The sequence below is a fragment of the Pagrus major genome, chromosome 9 (genome assembly GCF_040436345.1).
Source record: "Pagrus major chromosome 9, Pma_NU_1.0".
NCBI classification, from domain to species: Eukaryota; Metazoa; Chordata; class Actinopteri; order Spariformes; family Sparidae; genus Pagrus; species Pagrus major.
The window spans coordinates 33,119,344-33,136,236 of NC_133223.1; the positions used below are offsets into that span (position 1 = coordinate 33,119,344).

Genomic DNA, 16,893 nt, shown 5'->3' on the forward strand with positions numbered 1-16,893 from the left:
ATGTTTTCTTACGTCTGGAGAGGAAGATTCGTGGATCAGAACGTCTGCAGCTCCACATTATAATGATGTTTGTCACATTTTACCTTCATCAGAAACTTGAACATATTGCCATTTCGATAATATATGTCAATCAATCGTGCAGCTCTACCTGGAGCATTTTAATTCACGCGTTATCAGAAAAACAGCTCAGAATAAAAAAGCCTTTAGCTCTATTTTCACAGGACTGCTATCATTCATTCTTTTGATATTCAATTGGGAAACCAGAATCGGAAAATGAAAAAATCATTCGTTATTTCATTTTTCCTTGATGAATCTGATACCAAAAAACAAATAACAGTTTGTTTTCTCACACTTCGATTTTATGCTCGATCAGAAAAAAGGGAAATGAAAAAACGTGACGTGTTGCTCCGCTGTTTCATTACCTTTTTCTGGGAAACAGCAGTCATCAAACTTCATTTGCACAAGATTTGACTGATGTAACAGCAGCCGTTGTTTCCCACAGAGAGGATTCCTGACAATGAGCTCATTTTCCTGCTGGTGTTTTACATTTTATGGACACTTCTCACCTGCTTGATCCCACTGACAGCTGTGTTAAAAACCTAGAAAAGGGCAGAGAACCAGAAATAGACACTGTGACATTTCTTTTTGATTCTCCTGCGTGTTTCTAACTGTGTTTACAGAATGTGCACGTCCTTAAACACCATCTCAGCGGTGTTTAACTGTGGAGCACACTAAACATTTACCATGTGCTGAACTTTAAGAAGTGCAGCTCGTCACTGATTTACCCGCTGAGCGGCTGAGGCACTTAAACTGCTTGTTTGGACGTCGCTCTGAGCCTTTAGAAGAGATGAATGCAAATTAATGAGAGAAAAAGATAAAAACACCAGGTTTTATGTTTTAAGAGGAAAAAATTCTCCCTCTAAAGCAAATTAACATTAGTCCTTATTATATTTAAGGCCGTTAATGTCTGGTCACAGGAAAAGGACAAAATGGGATGCCGGCTGGACAAACAACGTATGCAGCATGCAAGATAGTTGTAAGCCCTGGATTTTGACAGGAACAAAGAGTCCTCGTCCCTGGGTGGGCTCGAACCACCATCCTCTCGGTTAACAGCCGAGCGCGCTGGCCGATTGCGCCACAGAGACATGCCTTGGTTGTTGCACTTGAACCATAGCGTGTCGTCTGCTCCTGAAATAGGTTCTGCTATGCTCAGACAACATGTACTTTTGATGTAATCAAAGAATCCCCTCTAATTGGAGTGATCCCACAGACTAGTATATTGCTACCAAACCCACCTGTCAAAACTAATCACCTTCGTCAAGCCAAGGACACAACAGAGCTGTTTGTTTTCTTATCAAACATGTCTCTGTTTTTCATTTCCATGTTGTTCCAGAGGATATTCTTGATCAGTTGTGTTTTGCTTGAAGTCACATTGAATGCACATGTGATAAAAGTGGTTTTAGTCCTCGGCAAACCTTTTTGAAAAAGCCATGAAGGCACTGCTGGGATTTGAACCCAGGATCTCCTGTTTACTAGACAGGCACTTTGACCAACTAAGCCACGGCGCCTTCATTCTCAGTCCTCTCGCAGAGTCTTATATGAACCATCAAATCACAACAAATCAGATCAAACATGTTTGGAGATAGATGTGTCGTTATTTGGTCAGGGCGAGAAAAACGACATGGTAGAGTCAGTCTAGCAGTGGGTGCCCTGTTCAATAGGGGCCGTCAAAGAAAATGCCCGGGAATCAGGATATACAACGGGGAAGGCAGGCACCGCTGGGATTCGAACCCAGGATCTCCTGTTTACAAGACAGGCACTTTGACCAACTAAGCCACGGCGCCATTACTTTGGATCTTTTTACACAGTTTCATCGGAACAATTGGATCCATCCGGATCGCGACTCAGCAGAATCAGCGCTCAGCCTTCAGCTCTAGACCGGCATGTAGTGGCGGCAAAGCTTCTCGGGCCTCTGCAGAACAAGGACGGAATTTCCTGTGAGGTCAAGGGACATCGTGGCACTGGGTCTTTGGACAAAAGTCCTGATTGACTTCAAGGTGGACAACTAAGTTTAGATAGTTGGTTGGCCCTGGATTTTGACAAGAACATAAAGTCCTCGTCCCTGGGTGGGCTCGAACCACCATCCTCTCGGTTAACAGCCGAGCGCGCTGGCCGATTGCGCCACAGAGACATGCCTCAGTTTTCGCACTAGAAACATTGTGCATTGTCTTCTTCCGAAATAAGTCCCGCTATGCTGAGACAACCTGTGCTTTTGATGTAATCAAAGAATCCCCTCTAATTGGAATGATCCCACAGTCTAGTATATTGCTACCATACCCACCTGTCAACACTAATCACCTTCGTCAAGCCAAGGACACAACAGAGCTGTTTGTTTTCTTATCAAACATGTCTCTGTTTTTCATTTCCGTGTTGTTCCAGAGGATATTCTTGATCAGTTGTGTTTTGCTTGAAGTCACATTGAATGCACTTGAGATAAAAGTGGTTTTAGTCCTCTGCAAACCTCTTTTGAAAATGGCAAGGAAGGCACCGCTGGGATTTGAACCCAGGATCTCCTGTTTACTAGACAGGCACTTTGACCAACTAAGCCACGGCGCCTTCATTCTTAGTCGTCTCGCAGAGTGTTATATGCACCATGGAAACACACCAAATAATTCATGTTTGGGGTCAGATGGTTCATTATGTGTTCAGGGCTACAAAGAAATCATCAAGGTCAGAACCAATCGGATGCAGACTGGTGTTGGGTCCCTGTGGCATACAGGCCGTCAAAGAATATCCCCAGGAATCAGGATACTGGACCGATATACAAAAGAGAAGGAAGACACCGCTGGGATTCGATCCCAGGAGCTCCTGTTTACAAGACGGGCACTTTGACCAGCTAAGCCACGGCGCCATTAATTTTAATCTTTATAAACAGTTTCATATGATCAATTGGATAAAACCGGATCGCCACTTGACAGACTCACTTTTCAGCTCTAGACCGCATGTAGTGATGGAAAAGCCTTGGCCTGTCAGGCCTCTGGAGCCACAAGAATTATAACAGGAATTTCTAGTTAAGTCTAGGAACTTCATGGCACTGGGTCTTTTGACAAATGCCCTGTTTGACTTCAGAGAGTTGGTGAGCACTGGATTTTGACAGAAACAAAGACTCCTCGTCCCTGGGTGGGCTAGAACCACCATCCTCTCGGTTAACAGCCGACGGTAGAGTCAGTCTAGCGGTGGGTGCCCTGTTCAATAGGGACCGTCAAAGAATATGCCTGGGAATCAGGATATACAACGGGGAAGGCAGGCACCGCTGGGATTCGAACCCAGGATCTCCTGTTTACAAGACAGGCACTTTGACCAACTAAGCCACGGCGCCATTACTTTGGATCTTTTTACACAGTTTCATCGGAACAATTGGATCTATCCGGATCGCGACTCAGCAGAATCAGGCTTCAGGTCTAGACTGGCGGTAAAGCCTCTCGGGCCTCTGCAGAACAAGGACGGAATTTCCTGTGAGGTCAAGGGACATCGTGGCACTGGATCTTTGGACAAAAGTCCTGCTTGACTTCAAGGTGGACAACTACGTTTAGATAGTTGGTTGACCCTGGATTTTGACAGGAACATAGAGTCCTCGTCCCTGGGTGGGCTCGAACCACCATCCTCTCGGTTAACAGCCGAGCGCGCTGGCCGATTGCGCCACAGAGACATGCCTCAGTTGTCGCACAAGAAACATTGTGCATTGTCTTCTTCCGAAATAAGTCCCGCTATGCTGAGACAACCTGTGCTTTTGATGTAATCAAAGAATCCCCTCTAATTGGAGTGATCCCACAGTCTAGTATATTGCTACCATACCCACCTGTCAACACTAATCACCTTCGTCAAGCCAAGGACACAACAGAGCTGTTTGTTTTCTTATCAAACATGTCTCTGTTTTTCATTTCCGTGTTGTTTCAGAGGATGTTCTTGATCGGTTGTGTTTTGCTTGAAGTCACATTGAATGCACTTGAGATAAAAGTGGTTTTAGTCCTCAGCAAACCTCTTTTGAAAATGGCAAGGAAGGCACCGCTGGGATTTGAACCCAGGATCTCCTGTTTACTAGACAGGCACTTTGACCAACTAAGCCACGGCGCCTTCATTCTCAGTCCTCTCGCAGAGTCTTATATGAACCATCAAATCACACCAAATCAGATCAAACATGTTTGGAGATAGATGTGTAGTTATTTGGTCAGGGCGAGAAAAACGACATGGTAGAGTCAGTCTGGCGGTGGGTGCCCTGTTCAATAGGGACCGTCAAAGAATATGCCCGGGAATCAGGATATACAACGGGGAAGGCAGGCACCGCTGGGATTCGAACCCAGGATCTCCTGTTTACAAGACAGGCACTTTGACCAACTAAGCCACGGCGCCATTACTTTGGATCTTTTTACACAGTTTCATCGGAACAATTGGATCTATCCGGATCGCGACTCAGCAGAATCAGGCTTCAGGTCTAGACTGGCGGTAAAGCCTCTCGGGCCTCTGCAGAACAAGGACGGAATTTCCTGTGAGGTCAAGGGACATCGTGGCACTGGGTCTTTGGACAAAAGTCCTGCTTGACTTCAAGGTGGACAACTAAGTTTAGATAGTTGGTTGGCCCTGGATTTTGACAGGAACATAGAGTCCTCGTCCCTGGGTGGGCTCGAACCACCATCCTCTCGGTTAACAGCCGAGCGCGCTGGCCGATTGCGCCACAGAGACATGCCTCAGTTGTCGCACAAGAAACATTGTGCATTGTCTTCTTCCGAAATAAGTCCCGCTATGCTGAGACAACCTGTGCTTTTGATGTAATCAAAGAATCCCCTCTAATTGGAGTGATCCCACAGTCTAGTATATTGCTACCATACCCACCTGTCAACACTAATCACCTTCGTCAAGCCAAGGACACAACAGAGCTGTTTGTTTTCTTATCAAACATGTCTCTGTTTTTCATTTCCGTGTCGTTTCAGAGGATGTTCTTGATCGGTTGTGTTTTGCTTGAAGTCACATTGAATGCACTTGAGATAAAAGTGGTTTTAGTCCTCGGCAAACCTCTTTTGAAAATGGCAAGGAAGGCACCGCTGGGATTTGAACCCAGGATCTCCTGTTTACTAGACAGGCACTTTGACCAACTAAGCCACGGCGCCTTCATTCTCAGTCCTCTCGCAGAGTCTTATATGAACCATCAAATCACACCAAATCAGATCAAACATGTTTGGAGATAGATGTGTCGTTATTTGGTCAGGGCGAGAAAAACGACATGGTAGAGTCAGTCTGGCGGTGGGTGCCCTGTTCAATAGGGACCGTCAAAGAATATGCCCGGGAATCAGGATATACAACGGGGAAGGCAGGCACCGCTGGGATTCGAACCCAGGATCTCCTGTTTACAAGACAGGCACTTTGACCAACTAAGCCACGGCGCCATTACTTTGGATCTTTTTACACAGTTTCATCGGAACAATTGGATCTATCCGGATCGCGACTCAGCAGAATCAGGCTTCAGGTCTAGACTGGCGGTAAAGCCTCTCGGGCCTCTGCAGAACAAGGACGGAATTTCCTGTGAGGTCAAGGGACATCGTGGCACTGGGTCTTTGGACAAAAGTCCTGCTTGACTTCAAGGTGGACAACTAAGTTTAGATAGTTGGTTGACCCTGGATTTTGACAGGAACATAGAGTCCTCGTCCCTGGGTGGGCTCGAACCACCATCCTCTCGGTTAACAGCCGAGCGCGCTGGCCGATTGCGCCACAGAGACATGCCTCAGTTGTCGCACAAGAAACATTGTGCATTGTCTTCTTCCGAAATAAGTCCCGCTATGCTGAGACAACCTGTGCTTTTGATGTAATCAAAGAATCCCCTCTAATTGGAGTGATCCCACAGTCTAGTATATTGCTACCATACCCACCTGTCAACACTAATCACCTTCGTCAAGCCAAGGACACAACAGAGCTGTTTGTTTTCTTATCAAACATGTCTCTGTTTTTCATTTCCGTGTTGTTTCAGAGGATGTTCTTGATCGGTTGTGTTTTGCTTGAAGTCACATTGAATGCACTTGAGATAAAAGTGGTTTTAGTCCTCTGCAAACCTCTTTTGAAAATGGCAAGGAAGGCACCGCTGGGATTTGAACCCAGGATCTCCTGTTTACAAGACAGGCACTTTGACCAACTAAGCCACGGCGCCATTACTTTGGATCTTCTTACACAGTTTCATCGGAACAATTGGATCTATCCGGATCGCGACTCAGCAGAATCAGGCTTCAGGTCTAGACTGGCGGTAAAGCCTCTCGGGCCTCTGCAGAACAAGGACGGAATTTCCTGTGAGGTCAAGGGACATCGTGGCACTGGGTCTTTGGACAAAAGTCCTGCTTGACTTCAAGGTGGACAACTAAGTTTAGATAGTTGGTTGACCCTGGATTTTGACAGGAACATAGAGTCCTCGTCCCTGGGTGGGCTCGAACCACCATCCTCTCGGTTAACAGCCGAGCGCGCTGGCCGATTGCGCCACAGAGACATGCCTCAGTTGTCGCACAAGAAACATTGTGCATTGTCTTCTTCCGAAATAAGTCCCGCTATGCTGAGACAACCTGTGCTTTTGATGTAATCAAAGAATCCCCTCTAATTGGAGTGATCCCACAGTCTAGTATATTGCTACCATACCCACCTGTCAACACTAATCACCTTCGTCAAGCCAAGGACACAACAGAGCTGTTTGTTTTCTTATCAAACATGTCTCTGTTTTTCATTTCCGTGTTGTTTCAGAGGATGTTCTTGATCGGTTGTGTTTTGCTTGAAGTCACATTGAATGCACTTGAGATAAAAGTGGTTTTAGTCCTCGGCAAAGCTCTTTTGAAAATGGCAAGGAAGGCACCGCTGGGATTTGAACCCAGGATCTCCTGTTTACTAGACAGGCACTTTGACCAACTAAGCCACGGCGCCTTCATTCTCAGTCCTCTCGCAGAGTCTTATATGAACCATCAAATCACACCAAATCAGATCAAACATGTTTGGAGATAGATGTGTAGTTATTTGGTCAGGGCGAGAAAAACGACATGGTAGAGTCAGTCTGGCGGTGGGTGCCCTGTTCAATAGGGACCGTCAAAGAATATGCCCGGGAATCAGGATATACAACGGGGAAGGCAGGCACCGCTGGGATTCGAACCCAGGATCTCCTGTTTACAAGACAGGCACTTTGACCAACTAAGCCACGGCGCCATTACTTTGGATCTTTTTACACAGTTTCATCGGAACAATTGGATCTATCCGGATCGCGACTCAGCAGAATCAGGCTTCAGGTCTAGACTGGCGGTAAAGCCTCTCGGGCCTCTGCAGAACAAGGACGGAATTTCCTGTGAGGTCAAGGGACATCGTGGCACTGGGTCTTTGGACAAAAGTCCTGCTTGACTTCAAGGTGGACAACTAAGTTTAGATAGTTGGTTGGCCCTGGATTTTGACAGGAACATAGAGTCCTCGTCCCTGGGTGGGCTCGAACCACCATCCTCTCGGTTAACAGCCGAGCGCGCTGGCCGATTGCGCCACAGAGACATGCCTCAGTTGTCGCACAAGAAACATTGTGCATTGTCTTCTTCCGAAATAAGTCCCGCTATGCTGAGACAACCTGTGCTTTTGATGTAATCAAAGAATCCCCTCTAATTGGAGTGATCCCACAGTCTAGTATATTGCTACCATACCCACCTGTCAACACTAATCACCTTCGTCAAGCCAAGGACACAACAGAGCTGTTTGTTTTCTTATCAAACATGTCTCTGTTTTTCATTTCCGTGTCGTTTCAGAGGATGTTCTTGATCGGTTGTGTTTTGCTTGAAGTCACATTGAATGCACTTGAGATAAAAGTGGTTTTAGTCCTCGGCAAACCTCTTTTGAAAATGGCAAGGAAGGCACCGCTGGGATTTGAACCCAGGATCTCCTGTTTACTAGACAGGCACTTTGACCAACTAAGCCACGGCGCCTTCATTCTCAGTCCTCTCGCAGAGTCTTATATGAACCATCAAATCACACCAAATCAGATCAAACATGTTTGGAGATAGATGTGTCGTTATTTGGTCAGGGCGAGAAAAACGACATGGTAGAGTCAGTCTGGCGGTGGGTGCCCTGTTCAATAGGGACCGTCAAAGAATATGCCCGGGAATCAGGATATACAACGGGGAAGGCAGGCACCGCTGGGATTCGAACCCAGGATCTCCTGTTTACAAGACAGGCACTTTGACCAACTAAGCCACGGCGCCATTACTTTGGATCTTTTTACACAGTTTCATCGGAACAATTGGATCTATCCGGATCGCGACTCAGCAGAATCAGGCTTCAGGTCTAGACTGGCGGTAAAGCCTCTCGGGCCTCTGCAGAACAAGGACGGAATTTCCTGTGAGGTCAAGGGACATCGTGGCACTGGGTCTTTGGACAAAAGTCCTGCTTGACTTCAAGGTGGACAACTAAGTTTAGATAGTTGGTTGACCCTGGATTTTGACAGGAACATAGAGTCCTCGTCCCTGGGTGGGCTCGAACCACCATCCTCTCGGTTAACAGCCGAGCGCGCTGGCCGATTGCGCCACAGAGACATGCCTCAGTTGTCGCACAAGAAACATTGTGCATTGTCTTCTTCCGAAATAAGTCCCGCTATGCTGAGACAACCTGTGCTTTTGATGTAATCAAAGAATCCCCTCTAATTGGAGTGATCCCACAGTCTAGTATATTGCTACCATACCCACCTGTCAACACTAATCACCTTCGTCAAGCCAAGGACACAACAGAGCTGTTTGTTTTCTTATCAAACATGTCTCTGTTTTTCATTTCCGTGTTGTTTCAGAGGATGTTCTTGATCGGTTGTGTTTTGCTTGAAGTCACATTGAATGCACTTGAGATAAAAGTGGTTTTAGTCCTCTGCAAACCTCTTTTGAAAATGGCAAGGAAGGCACCGCTGGGATTTGAACCCAGGATCTCCTGTTTACAAGACAGGCACTTTGACCAACTAAGCCACGGCGCCATTACTTTGGATCTTCTTACACAGTTTCATCGGAACAATTGGATCTATCCGGATCGCGACTCAGCAGAATCAGGCTTCAGGTCTAGACTGGCGGTAAAGCCTCTCGGGCCTCTGCAGAACAAGGACGGAATTTCCTGTGAGGTCAAGGGACATCGTGGCACTGGGTCTTTGGACAAAAGTCCTGCTTGACTTCAAGGTGGACAACTAAGTTTAGATAGTTGGTTGACCCTGGATTTTGACAGGAACATAGAGTCCTCGTCCCTGGGTGGGCTCGAACCACCATCCTCTCGGTTAACAGCCGAGCGCGCTGGCCGATTGCGCCACAGAGACATGCCTCAGTTGTCGCACAAGAAACATTGTGCATTGTCTTCTTCCGAAATAAGTCCCGCTATGCTGAGACAACCTGTGCTTTTGATGTAATCAAAGAATCCCCTCTAATTGGAGTGATCCCACAGTCTAGTATATTGCTACCATACCCACCTGTCAACACTAATCACCTTCGTCAAGCCAAGGACACAACAGAGCTGTTTGTTTTCTTATCAAACATGTCTCTGTTTTTCATTTCCGTGTTGTTTCAGAGGATGTTCTTGATCGGTTGTGTTTTGCTTGAAGTCACATTGAATGCACTTGAGATAAAAGTGGTTTTAGTCCTCGGCAAAGCTCTTTTGAAAATGGCAAGGAAGGCACCGCTGGGATTTGAACCCAGGATCTCCTGTTTACTAGACAGGCACTTTGACCAACTAAGCCACGGCGCCTTCATTCTCAGTCCTCTCGCAGAGTCTTATATGAACCATCAAATCACACCAAATCAGATCAAACATGTTTGGAGATAGATGTGTAGTTATTTGGTCAGGGCGAGAAAAACGACATGGTAGAGTCAGTCTGGCGGTGGGTGCCCTGTTCAATAGGGACCGTCAAAGAATATGCCCGGGAATCAGGATATACAACGGGGAAGGCAGGCACCGCTGGGATTTGAACCCAGGATCTCCTGTTTACAAGACAGGCACTTTGACCAACTAAGCCACGGCGCCATTACTTTGGATCTTTTTACACAGTTTCATCGGAACAATTGGATCTATCCGGATCGCGACTCAGCAGAATCAGGCTTCAGGTCTAGACTGGCGGTAAAGCCTCTCGGGCCTCTGCAGAACAAGGACGGAATTTCCTGTGAGGTCAAGGGACATCGTGGCACTGGGTCTTTGGACAAAAGTCCTGCTTGACTTCAAGGTGGACAACTAAGTTTAGATAGTTGGTTGGCCCTGGATTTTGACAGGAACATAGAGTCCTCGTCCCTGGGTGGGCTCGAACCACCATCCTCTCGGTTAACAGCCGAGCGCGCTGGCCGATTGCGCCACAGAGACATGCCTCAGTTGTCGCACAAGAAACATTGTGCATTGTCTTCTTCCGAAATAAGTCCCGCTATGCTGAGACAACCTGTGCTTTTGATGTAATCAAAGAATCCCCTCTAATTGGAGTGATCCCACAGTCTAGTATATTGCTACCATACCCACCTGTCAACACTAATCACCTTCGTCAAGCCAAGGACACAACAGAGCTGTTTGTTTTCTTATCAAACATGTCTCTGTTTTTCATTTCCGTGTTGTTTCAGAGGATGTTCTTGATCGGTTGTGTTTTGCTTGAAGTCACATTGAATGCACTTGAGATAAAAGTGGTTTTAGTCCTCTGCAAACCTCTTTTGAAAATGGCAAGGAAGGCACCGCTGGGATTTGAACCCAGGATCTCCTGTTTACAAGACAGGCACTTTGACCAACTAAGCCACGGCGCCATTACTTTGGATCTTCTTACACAGTTTCATCGGAACAATTGGATCTATCCGGATCGCGACTCAGCAGAATCAGGCTTCAGGTCTAGACTGGCGGTAAAGCCTCTCGGGCCTCTGCAGAACAAGGACGGAATTTCCTGTGAGGTCAAGGGACATCGTGGCACTGGGTCTTTGGACAAAAGTCCTGCTTGACTTCAAGGTGGACAACTAAGTTTAGATAGTTGGTTGACCCTGGATTTTGACAGGAACATAGAGTCCTCGTCCCTGGGTGGGCTCGAACCACCATCCTCTCGGTTAACAGCCGAGCGCGCTGGCCGATTGCGCCACAGAGACATGCCTCAGTTGTCGCACAAGAAACATTGTGCATTGTCTTCTTCCGAAATAAGTCCCGCTATGCTGAGACAACCTGTGCTTTTGATGTAATCAAAGAATCCCCTCTAATTGGAGTGATCCCACAGTCTAGTATATTGCTACCATACCCACCTGTCAACACTAATCACCTTCGTCAAGCCAAGGACACAACAGAGCTGTTTGTTTTCTTATCAAACATGTCTCTGTTTTTCATTTCCGTGTTGTTTCAGAGGATGTTCTTGATCGGTTGTGTTTTGCTTGAAGTCACATTGAATGCACTTGAGATAAAAGTGGTTTTAGTCCTCGGCAAAGCTCTTTTGAAAATGGCAAGGAAGGCACCGCTGGGATTTGAACCCAGGATCTCCTGTTTACTAGACAGGCACTTTGACCAACTAAGCCACGGCGCCTTCATTCTCAGTCCTCTCGCAGAGTCTTATATGAACCATCAAATCACACCAAATCAGATCAAACATGTTTGGAGATAGATGTGTAGTTATTTGGTCAGGGCGAGAAAAACGACATGGTAGAGTCAGTCTGGCGGTGGGTGCCCTGTTCAATAGGGACCGTCAAAGAATATGCCCGGGAATCAGGATATACAACGGGGAAGGCAGGCACCGCTGGGATTTGAACCCAGGATCTCCTGTTTACAAGACAGGCACTTTGACCAACTAAGCCACGGCGCCATTACTTTGGATCTTTTTACACAGTTTCATCGGAACAATTGGATCTATCCGGATCGCGACTCAGCAGAATCAGGCTTCAGGTCTAGACTGGCGGTAAAGCCTCTCGGGCCTCTGCAGAACAAGGACGGAATTTCCTGTGAGGTCAAGGGACATCGTGGCACTGGGTCTTTGGACAAAAGTCCTGCTTGACTTCAAGGTGGACAACTAAGTTTAGATAGTTGGTTGGCCCTGGATTTTGACAGGAACATAGAGTCCTCGTCCCTGGGTGGGCTCGAACCACCATCCTCTCGGTTAACAGCCGAGCGCGCTGGCCGATTGCGCCACAGAGACATGCCTCAGTTGTCGCACAAGAAACATTGTGCATTGTCTTCTTCCGAAATAAGTCCCGCTATGCTGAGACAACCTGTGCTTTTGATGTAATCAAAGAATCCCCTCTAATTGGAGTGATCCCACAGTCTAGTATATTGCTACCATACCCACCTGTCAACACTAATCACCTTCGTCAAGCCAAGGACACAACAGAGCTGTTTGTTTTCTTATCAAACATGTCTCTGTTTTTCATTTCCGTGTCGTTTCAGAGGATGTTCTTGATCGGTTGTGTTTTGCTTGAAGTCACATTGAATGCACTTGAGATAAAAGTGGTTTTAGTCCTCGGCAAACCTCTTTTGAAAATGGCAAGGAAGGCACCGCTGGGATTTGAACCCAGGATCTCCTGTTTACTAGACAGGCACTTTGACCAACTAAGCCACGGCGCCTTCATTCTCAGTCCTCTCGCAGAGTCTTATATGAACCATCAAATCACACCAAATCAGATCAAACATGTTTGGAGATAGATGTGTCGTTATTTGGTCAGGGCGAGAAAAACGACATGGTAGAGTCAGTCTGGCGGTGGGTGCCCTGTTCAATAGGGACCGTCAAAGAATATGCCCGGGAATCAGGATATACAACGGGGAAGGCAGGCACCGCTGGGATTCGAACCCAGGATCTCCTGTTTACAAGACAGGCACTTTGACCAACTAAGCCACGGCGCCATTACTTTGGATCTTTTTACACAGTTTCATCGGAACAATTGGATCTATCCGGATCGCGACTCAGCAGAATCAGGCTTCAGGTCTAGACTGGCGGTAAAGCCTCTCGGGCCTCTGCAGAACAAGGACGGAATTTCCTGTGAGGTCAAGGGACATCGTGGCACTGGGTCTTTGGACAAAAGTCCTGCTTGACTTCAAGGTGGACAACTAAGTTTAGATAGTTGGTTGACCCTGGATTTTGACAGGAACATAGAGTCCTCGTCCCTGGGTGGGCTCGAACCACCATCCTCTCGGTTAACAGCCGAGCGCGCTGGCCGATTGCGCCACAGAGACATGCCTCAGTTGTCGCACAAGAAACATTGTGCATTGTCTTCTTCCGAAATAAGTCCCGCTATGCTGAGACAACCTGTGCTTTTGATGTAATCAAAGAATCCCCTCTAATTGGAGTGATCCCACAGTCTAGTATATTGCTACCATACCCACCTGTCAACACTAATCACCTTCGTCAAGCCAAGGACACAACAGAGCTGTTTGTTTTCTTATCAAACATGTCTCTGTTTTTCATTTCCGTGTTGTTTCAGAGGATGTTCTTGATCGGTTGTGTTTTGCTTGAAGTCACATTGAATGCACTTGAGATAAAAGTGGTTTTAGTCCTCTGCAAACCTCTTTTGAAAATGGCAAGGAAGGCACCGCTGGGATTTGAACCCAGGATCTCCTGTTTACAAGACAGGCACTTTGACCAACTAAGCCACGGCGCCATTACTTTGGATCTTCTTACACAGTTTCATCGGAACAATTGGATCTATCCGGATCGCGACTCAGCAGAATCAGGCTTCAGGTCTAGACTGGCGGTAAAGCCTCTCGGGCCTCTGCAGAACAAGGACGGAATTTCCTGTGAGGTCAAGGGACATCGTGGCACTGGGTCTTTGGACAAAAGTCCTGCTTGACTTCAAGGTGGACAACTAAGTTTAGATAGTTGGTTGACCCTGGATTTTGACAGGAACATAGAGTCCTCGTCCCTGGGTGGGCTCGAACCACCATCCTCTCGGTTAACAGCCGAGCGCGCTGGCCGATTGCGCCACAGAGACATGCCTCAGTTGTCGCACAAGAAACATTGTGCATTGTCTTCTTCCGAAATAAGTCCCGCTATGCTGAGACAACCTGTGCTTTTGATGTAATCAAAGAATCCCCTCTAATTGGAGTGATCCCACAGTCTAGTATATTGCTACCATACCTACCTGTCAACACTAATCACCTTCGTCAAGCCAAGGACACAACAGAGCTGTTTGTTTTCTTATCAAACATGTCTCTGTTTTTCATTTCCGTGTTGTTTCAGAGGATGTTCTTGATCGGTTGTGTTTTGCTTGAAGTCACATTGAATGCACTTGAGATAAAAGTGGTTTTAGTCCTCGGCAAACCTCTTTTGAAAATGGCAAGGAAGGCACCGCTGGGATTTGAACCCAGGATCTCCTGTTTACTAGACAGGCACTTTGACCAACTAAGCCACGGCGCCTTCATTCTCAGTCCTCTCGCAGAGTCTTATATGAACCATCAAATCACACCAAATCAGATCAAACATGTTTGGAGATAGATGTGTAGTTATTTGGTCAGGGCGAGAAAAACGACATGGTAGAGTCAGTCTGGCGGTGGGTGCCCTGTTCAATAGGGACCGTCAAAGAATATGCCCGGGAATCAGGATATACAACGGGGAAGGCAGGCACCGCTGGGATTCGAACCCAGGATCTCCTGTTTACAAGACAGGCACTTTGACCAACTAAGCCACGGCGCCATTACTTTGGATCTTTTTACACAGTTTCATCGGAACAATTGGATCTATCCGGATCGCGACTCAGCAGAATCAGGCTTCAGGTCTAGACTGGCGGTAAAGCCTCTCGGGCCTCTGCAGAACAAGGACGGAATTTCCTGTGAGGTCAAGGGACATCGTGGCACTGGGTCTTTGGACAAAAGTCCTGCTTGACTTCAAGGTGGACAACTAAGTTTAGATAGTTGGTTGGCCCTGGATTTTGACAGGAACATAGAGTCCTCGTCCCTGGGTGGGCTCGAACCACCATCCTCTCGGTTAACAGCCGAGCGCGCTGGCCGATTGCGCCACAGAGACATGCCTCAGTTGTCGCACAAGAAACATTGTGCATTGTCTTCTTCCGAAATAAGTCCCGCTATGCTGAGACAACCTGTGCTTTTGATGTAATCAAAGAATCCCCTCTAATTGGAGTGATCCCACAGTCTAGTATATTGCTACCATACCCACCTGTCAACACTAATCACCTTCGTCAAGCCAAGGACACAACAGAGCTGTTTGTTTTCTTATCAAACATGTCTCTGTTTTTCATTTCCGTGTTGTTCCAGAGGATGTTCTTGATCGGTTGTGTTTTGCTTGAAGTCACATTGAATGCACATGAGATAACAGTGGTTTTAGTCCTCTGCAAACCTCTTTTGAAAATGGCAAGAAAGGCACCGCTGGGATTTGAACCCAGGATCTCCTGTTTACTAGACAGGCACTTTGACCAACTAAGCCACGGCGCCTTCATTCTCAGTCCTCTCGCAGAGTCTTATATGAACCATCAAATCACAACAAATCAGATCAAACATGTTTGGAGATGGATGTGTCGTTATTTGGTCAGGGCGAGAAAAAAGACATGGTAGAGTCAGTCTAGCAGTGGGTGCCCTGTTCGATAGGGGCCGTCAAAGAAAATGCCCGGGCATCAGGATATACAACGGGGAAGGTAGGCACCGCTGGGATTCGAACCCAGGATCTCCTGTTTACAAGACAGGCACTTTGACCAACTAAGCCACGGCGCCATTACGTTGGATCTTTTTACACAGTTTCATCGGAACAATTGGATCCATCCGGATCGCGACTCAGTAGAATCAGGCTTCAGCTCTAGACCGGCATGTAGTGGCGGCAAAGCCTCTCGGGCCTCTGCAGAACAAGGACGGAATTTCCTGTGAGGTCAAGGGACATCGTGGCACTGGGTCTTTGGACAAAAGTCCTGCTTGACTTCAAGGTGGACAACTACGTTTAGATAGTTGGTTGGCCCTGGATTTTGACAGGAACATAGAGTCCTCGTCCCTGGGTGGGCTCGAACCACCATCCTCTCGGTTAACAGCCGAGCGCGCTGGCCGATTGCGCCACAGAGACATGCTTAGTTGTCGCACAAGAAACATTGTGCATTGTCTTCTTCCGAAATAAGTCCCGCTATGCTGACACAACCTGTGCTTTTGATGTAATCAAAGAATCCCCTCTAATTGGAGTGATCCCACAGTCTAGTATATTGCTACCAAACTACCTGTCAAAACTAAGGGCCTTTCACTGTTCTTTCCAAGACAAGGACACAACAGAGCTGTTTGTTTTCTTCTCAAACATGTCTCTGTTTTTCATTTCCGTGTTGTTTCAGAGGATATTCTTGATCGGTTGTGTTTTGCTTGAAGTCACATTGAATGCACTTGAGATAAAAGTGGTTTCAGTCCTCTGCAAACTTCTTTTACAAATGGCAAGGAAGGCACCGCTGGGATTTGAACCCAGGATCTCCTGTTTACTAGACAGGCACTTTGACCAACTAAGCCACGGCGCCTTCATTCTCAGTCCTCTCGCAGAGTCTTATATGAACCATCAAATCACACCAAATCAGATCAAACATGTTTGGAGATAGATGTGTCGTTATTTGGTCAGGGCGAGAAAAAAGACATGGTAGAGTCAGTCTAGCGGTGGGTGCCCTGTTCAATAGGGGCCGTCAAAGAAAATGCCCAGGCATCAGGATATACAACGGGGAAGGCAGGCACCGCTGGGATTCGAACCCAGGATCTCCTGTTTACAAGACAGGCACTTTGACCAACTAAGCCACGGTGCCATTACTTTGGAGCTTTTTGATCCATCCGGATCAGCAGAATCAGGCTTCAGGTCTGGACTGGTGGCAAAGCTTCTCGGGCCTCAAGAACAAGGACGGAATTTCCTGTGAGGTCAAGGGACATCGTGGCACTGGGTATTTGGACTTAAAGGTGGACAACTAAGTTTAG

The 16,893-nt window shown here is 47.0% G+C and overlaps 1 protein-coding gene and 45 non-coding genes across 46 annotated transcripts in view; 1 reads left to right on the forward strand and 45 right to left on the reverse strand.

Moving 5' to 3' along the window:
* pde9aa (phosphodiesterase 9aa) overlaps positions 1-16,893 on the forward strand; it is a 52,487-nt gene that overhangs the window by 12,698 nt on the left and 22,896 nt on the right.
* trnan-guu (transfer RNA asparagine (anticodon GUU)) lies at positions 1,072-1,145 on the reverse strand. Its single transcript has one exon. It is a non-coding gene; the product is annotated as a tRNA-Asn (tRNA).
* On the reverse strand, positions 1,495-1,568 carry trnat-agu (transfer RNA threonine (anticodon AGU)). The gene has a single exon. It is a non-coding gene; the product is annotated as a tRNA-Thr (tRNA).
* On the reverse strand, positions 1,771-1,844 carry trnat-ugu (transfer RNA threonine (anticodon UGU)). The gene has a single exon. It is a non-coding gene; the product is annotated as a tRNA-Thr (tRNA).
* trnan-guu (transfer RNA asparagine (anticodon GUU)) lies at positions 2,118-2,191 on the reverse strand. The gene has a single exon. It is a non-coding gene; the product is annotated as a tRNA-Asn (tRNA).
* trnat-agu (transfer RNA threonine (anticodon AGU)) lies at positions 2,543-2,616 on the reverse strand. The gene has a single exon. It is a non-coding gene; the product is annotated as a tRNA-Thr (tRNA).
* On the reverse strand, positions 2,838-2,911 carry trnat-ugu (transfer RNA threonine (anticodon UGU)). Its single transcript has one exon. It is a non-coding gene; the product is annotated as a tRNA-Thr (tRNA).
* On the reverse strand, positions 3,306-3,379 carry trnat-ugu (transfer RNA threonine (anticodon UGU)). Its single transcript has one exon. It is a non-coding gene; the product is annotated as a tRNA-Thr (tRNA).
* Positions 3,636-3,709, reverse strand: trnan-guu (transfer RNA asparagine (anticodon GUU)). The gene has a single exon. It is a non-coding gene; the product is annotated as a tRNA-Asn (tRNA).
* On the reverse strand, positions 4,061-4,134 carry trnat-agu (transfer RNA threonine (anticodon AGU)). The gene has a single exon. It is a non-coding gene; the product is annotated as a tRNA-Thr (tRNA).
* Positions 4,337-4,410, reverse strand: trnat-ugu (transfer RNA threonine (anticodon UGU)). The gene has a single exon. It is a non-coding gene; the product is annotated as a tRNA-Thr (tRNA).
* trnan-guu (transfer RNA asparagine (anticodon GUU)) lies at positions 4,667-4,740 on the reverse strand. The gene has a single exon. It is a non-coding gene; the product is annotated as a tRNA-Asn (tRNA).
* On the reverse strand, positions 5,092-5,165 carry trnat-agu (transfer RNA threonine (anticodon AGU)). The gene has a single exon. It is a non-coding gene; the product is annotated as a tRNA-Thr (tRNA).
* On the reverse strand, positions 5,368-5,441 carry trnat-ugu (transfer RNA threonine (anticodon UGU)). The gene has a single exon. It is a non-coding gene; the product is annotated as a tRNA-Thr (tRNA).
* Positions 5,698-5,771, reverse strand: trnan-guu (transfer RNA asparagine (anticodon GUU)). The gene has a single exon. It is a non-coding gene; the product is annotated as a tRNA-Asn (tRNA).
* On the reverse strand, positions 6,123-6,196 carry trnat-ugu (transfer RNA threonine (anticodon UGU)). The gene has a single exon. It is a non-coding gene; the product is annotated as a tRNA-Thr (tRNA).
* trnan-guu (transfer RNA asparagine (anticodon GUU)) lies at positions 6,453-6,526 on the reverse strand. The gene has a single exon. It is a non-coding gene; the product is annotated as a tRNA-Asn (tRNA).
* trnat-agu (transfer RNA threonine (anticodon AGU)) lies at positions 6,878-6,951 on the reverse strand. Its single transcript has one exon. It is a non-coding gene; the product is annotated as a tRNA-Thr (tRNA).
* Positions 7,154-7,227, reverse strand: trnat-ugu (transfer RNA threonine (anticodon UGU)). The gene has a single exon. It is a non-coding gene; the product is annotated as a tRNA-Thr (tRNA).
* trnan-guu (transfer RNA asparagine (anticodon GUU)) lies at positions 7,484-7,557 on the reverse strand. Its single transcript has one exon. It is a non-coding gene; the product is annotated as a tRNA-Asn (tRNA).
* Positions 7,909-7,982, reverse strand: trnat-agu (transfer RNA threonine (anticodon AGU)). The gene has a single exon. It is a non-coding gene; the product is annotated as a tRNA-Thr (tRNA).
* Positions 8,185-8,258, reverse strand: trnat-ugu (transfer RNA threonine (anticodon UGU)). Its single transcript has one exon. It is a non-coding gene; the product is annotated as a tRNA-Thr (tRNA).
* On the reverse strand, positions 8,515-8,588 carry trnan-guu (transfer RNA asparagine (anticodon GUU)). The gene has a single exon. It is a non-coding gene; the product is annotated as a tRNA-Asn (tRNA).
* On the reverse strand, positions 8,940-9,013 carry trnat-ugu (transfer RNA threonine (anticodon UGU)). The gene has a single exon. It is a non-coding gene; the product is annotated as a tRNA-Thr (tRNA).
* Positions 9,270-9,343, reverse strand: trnan-guu (transfer RNA asparagine (anticodon GUU)). The gene has a single exon. It is a non-coding gene; the product is annotated as a tRNA-Asn (tRNA).
* trnat-agu (transfer RNA threonine (anticodon AGU)) lies at positions 9,695-9,768 on the reverse strand. Its single transcript has one exon. It is a non-coding gene; the product is annotated as a tRNA-Thr (tRNA).
* trnat-ugu (transfer RNA threonine (anticodon UGU)) lies at positions 9,971-10,044 on the reverse strand. Its single transcript has one exon. It is a non-coding gene; the product is annotated as a tRNA-Thr (tRNA).
* trnan-guu (transfer RNA asparagine (anticodon GUU)) lies at positions 10,301-10,374 on the reverse strand. Its single transcript has one exon. It is a non-coding gene; the product is annotated as a tRNA-Asn (tRNA).
* Positions 10,726-10,799, reverse strand: trnat-ugu (transfer RNA threonine (anticodon UGU)). Its single transcript has one exon. It is a non-coding gene; the product is annotated as a tRNA-Thr (tRNA).
* On the reverse strand, positions 11,056-11,129 carry trnan-guu (transfer RNA asparagine (anticodon GUU)). Its single transcript has one exon. It is a non-coding gene; the product is annotated as a tRNA-Asn (tRNA).
* Positions 11,481-11,554, reverse strand: trnat-agu (transfer RNA threonine (anticodon AGU)). The gene has a single exon. It is a non-coding gene; the product is annotated as a tRNA-Thr (tRNA).
* trnat-ugu (transfer RNA threonine (anticodon UGU)) lies at positions 11,757-11,830 on the reverse strand. Its single transcript has one exon. It is a non-coding gene; the product is annotated as a tRNA-Thr (tRNA).
* Positions 12,087-12,160, reverse strand: trnan-guu (transfer RNA asparagine (anticodon GUU)). The gene has a single exon. It is a non-coding gene; the product is annotated as a tRNA-Asn (tRNA).
* trnat-agu (transfer RNA threonine (anticodon AGU)) lies at positions 12,512-12,585 on the reverse strand. The gene has a single exon. It is a non-coding gene; the product is annotated as a tRNA-Thr (tRNA).
* Positions 12,788-12,861, reverse strand: trnat-ugu (transfer RNA threonine (anticodon UGU)). The gene has a single exon. It is a non-coding gene; the product is annotated as a tRNA-Thr (tRNA).
* trnan-guu (transfer RNA asparagine (anticodon GUU)) lies at positions 13,118-13,191 on the reverse strand. Its single transcript has one exon. It is a non-coding gene; the product is annotated as a tRNA-Asn (tRNA).
* trnat-ugu (transfer RNA threonine (anticodon UGU)) lies at positions 13,543-13,616 on the reverse strand. The gene has a single exon. It is a non-coding gene; the product is annotated as a tRNA-Thr (tRNA).
* Positions 13,873-13,946, reverse strand: trnan-guu (transfer RNA asparagine (anticodon GUU)). The gene has a single exon. It is a non-coding gene; the product is annotated as a tRNA-Asn (tRNA).
* Positions 14,298-14,371, reverse strand: trnat-agu (transfer RNA threonine (anticodon AGU)). The gene has a single exon. It is a non-coding gene; the product is annotated as a tRNA-Thr (tRNA).
* On the reverse strand, positions 14,574-14,647 carry trnat-ugu (transfer RNA threonine (anticodon UGU)). Its single transcript has one exon. It is a non-coding gene; the product is annotated as a tRNA-Thr (tRNA).
* On the reverse strand, positions 14,904-14,977 carry trnan-guu (transfer RNA asparagine (anticodon GUU)). The gene has a single exon. It is a non-coding gene; the product is annotated as a tRNA-Asn (tRNA).
* Positions 15,329-15,402, reverse strand: trnat-agu (transfer RNA threonine (anticodon AGU)). The gene has a single exon. It is a non-coding gene; the product is annotated as a tRNA-Thr (tRNA).
* trnat-ugu (transfer RNA threonine (anticodon UGU)) lies at positions 15,605-15,678 on the reverse strand. Its single transcript has one exon. It is a non-coding gene; the product is annotated as a tRNA-Thr (tRNA).
* On the reverse strand, positions 15,945-16,018 carry trnan-guu (transfer RNA asparagine (anticodon GUU)). The gene has a single exon. It is a non-coding gene; the product is annotated as a tRNA-Asn (tRNA).
* On the reverse strand, positions 16,378-16,451 carry trnat-agu (transfer RNA threonine (anticodon AGU)). Its single transcript has one exon. It is a non-coding gene; the product is annotated as a tRNA-Thr (tRNA).
* Positions 16,654-16,727, reverse strand: trnat-ugu (transfer RNA threonine (anticodon UGU)). Its single transcript has one exon. It is a non-coding gene; the product is annotated as a tRNA-Thr (tRNA).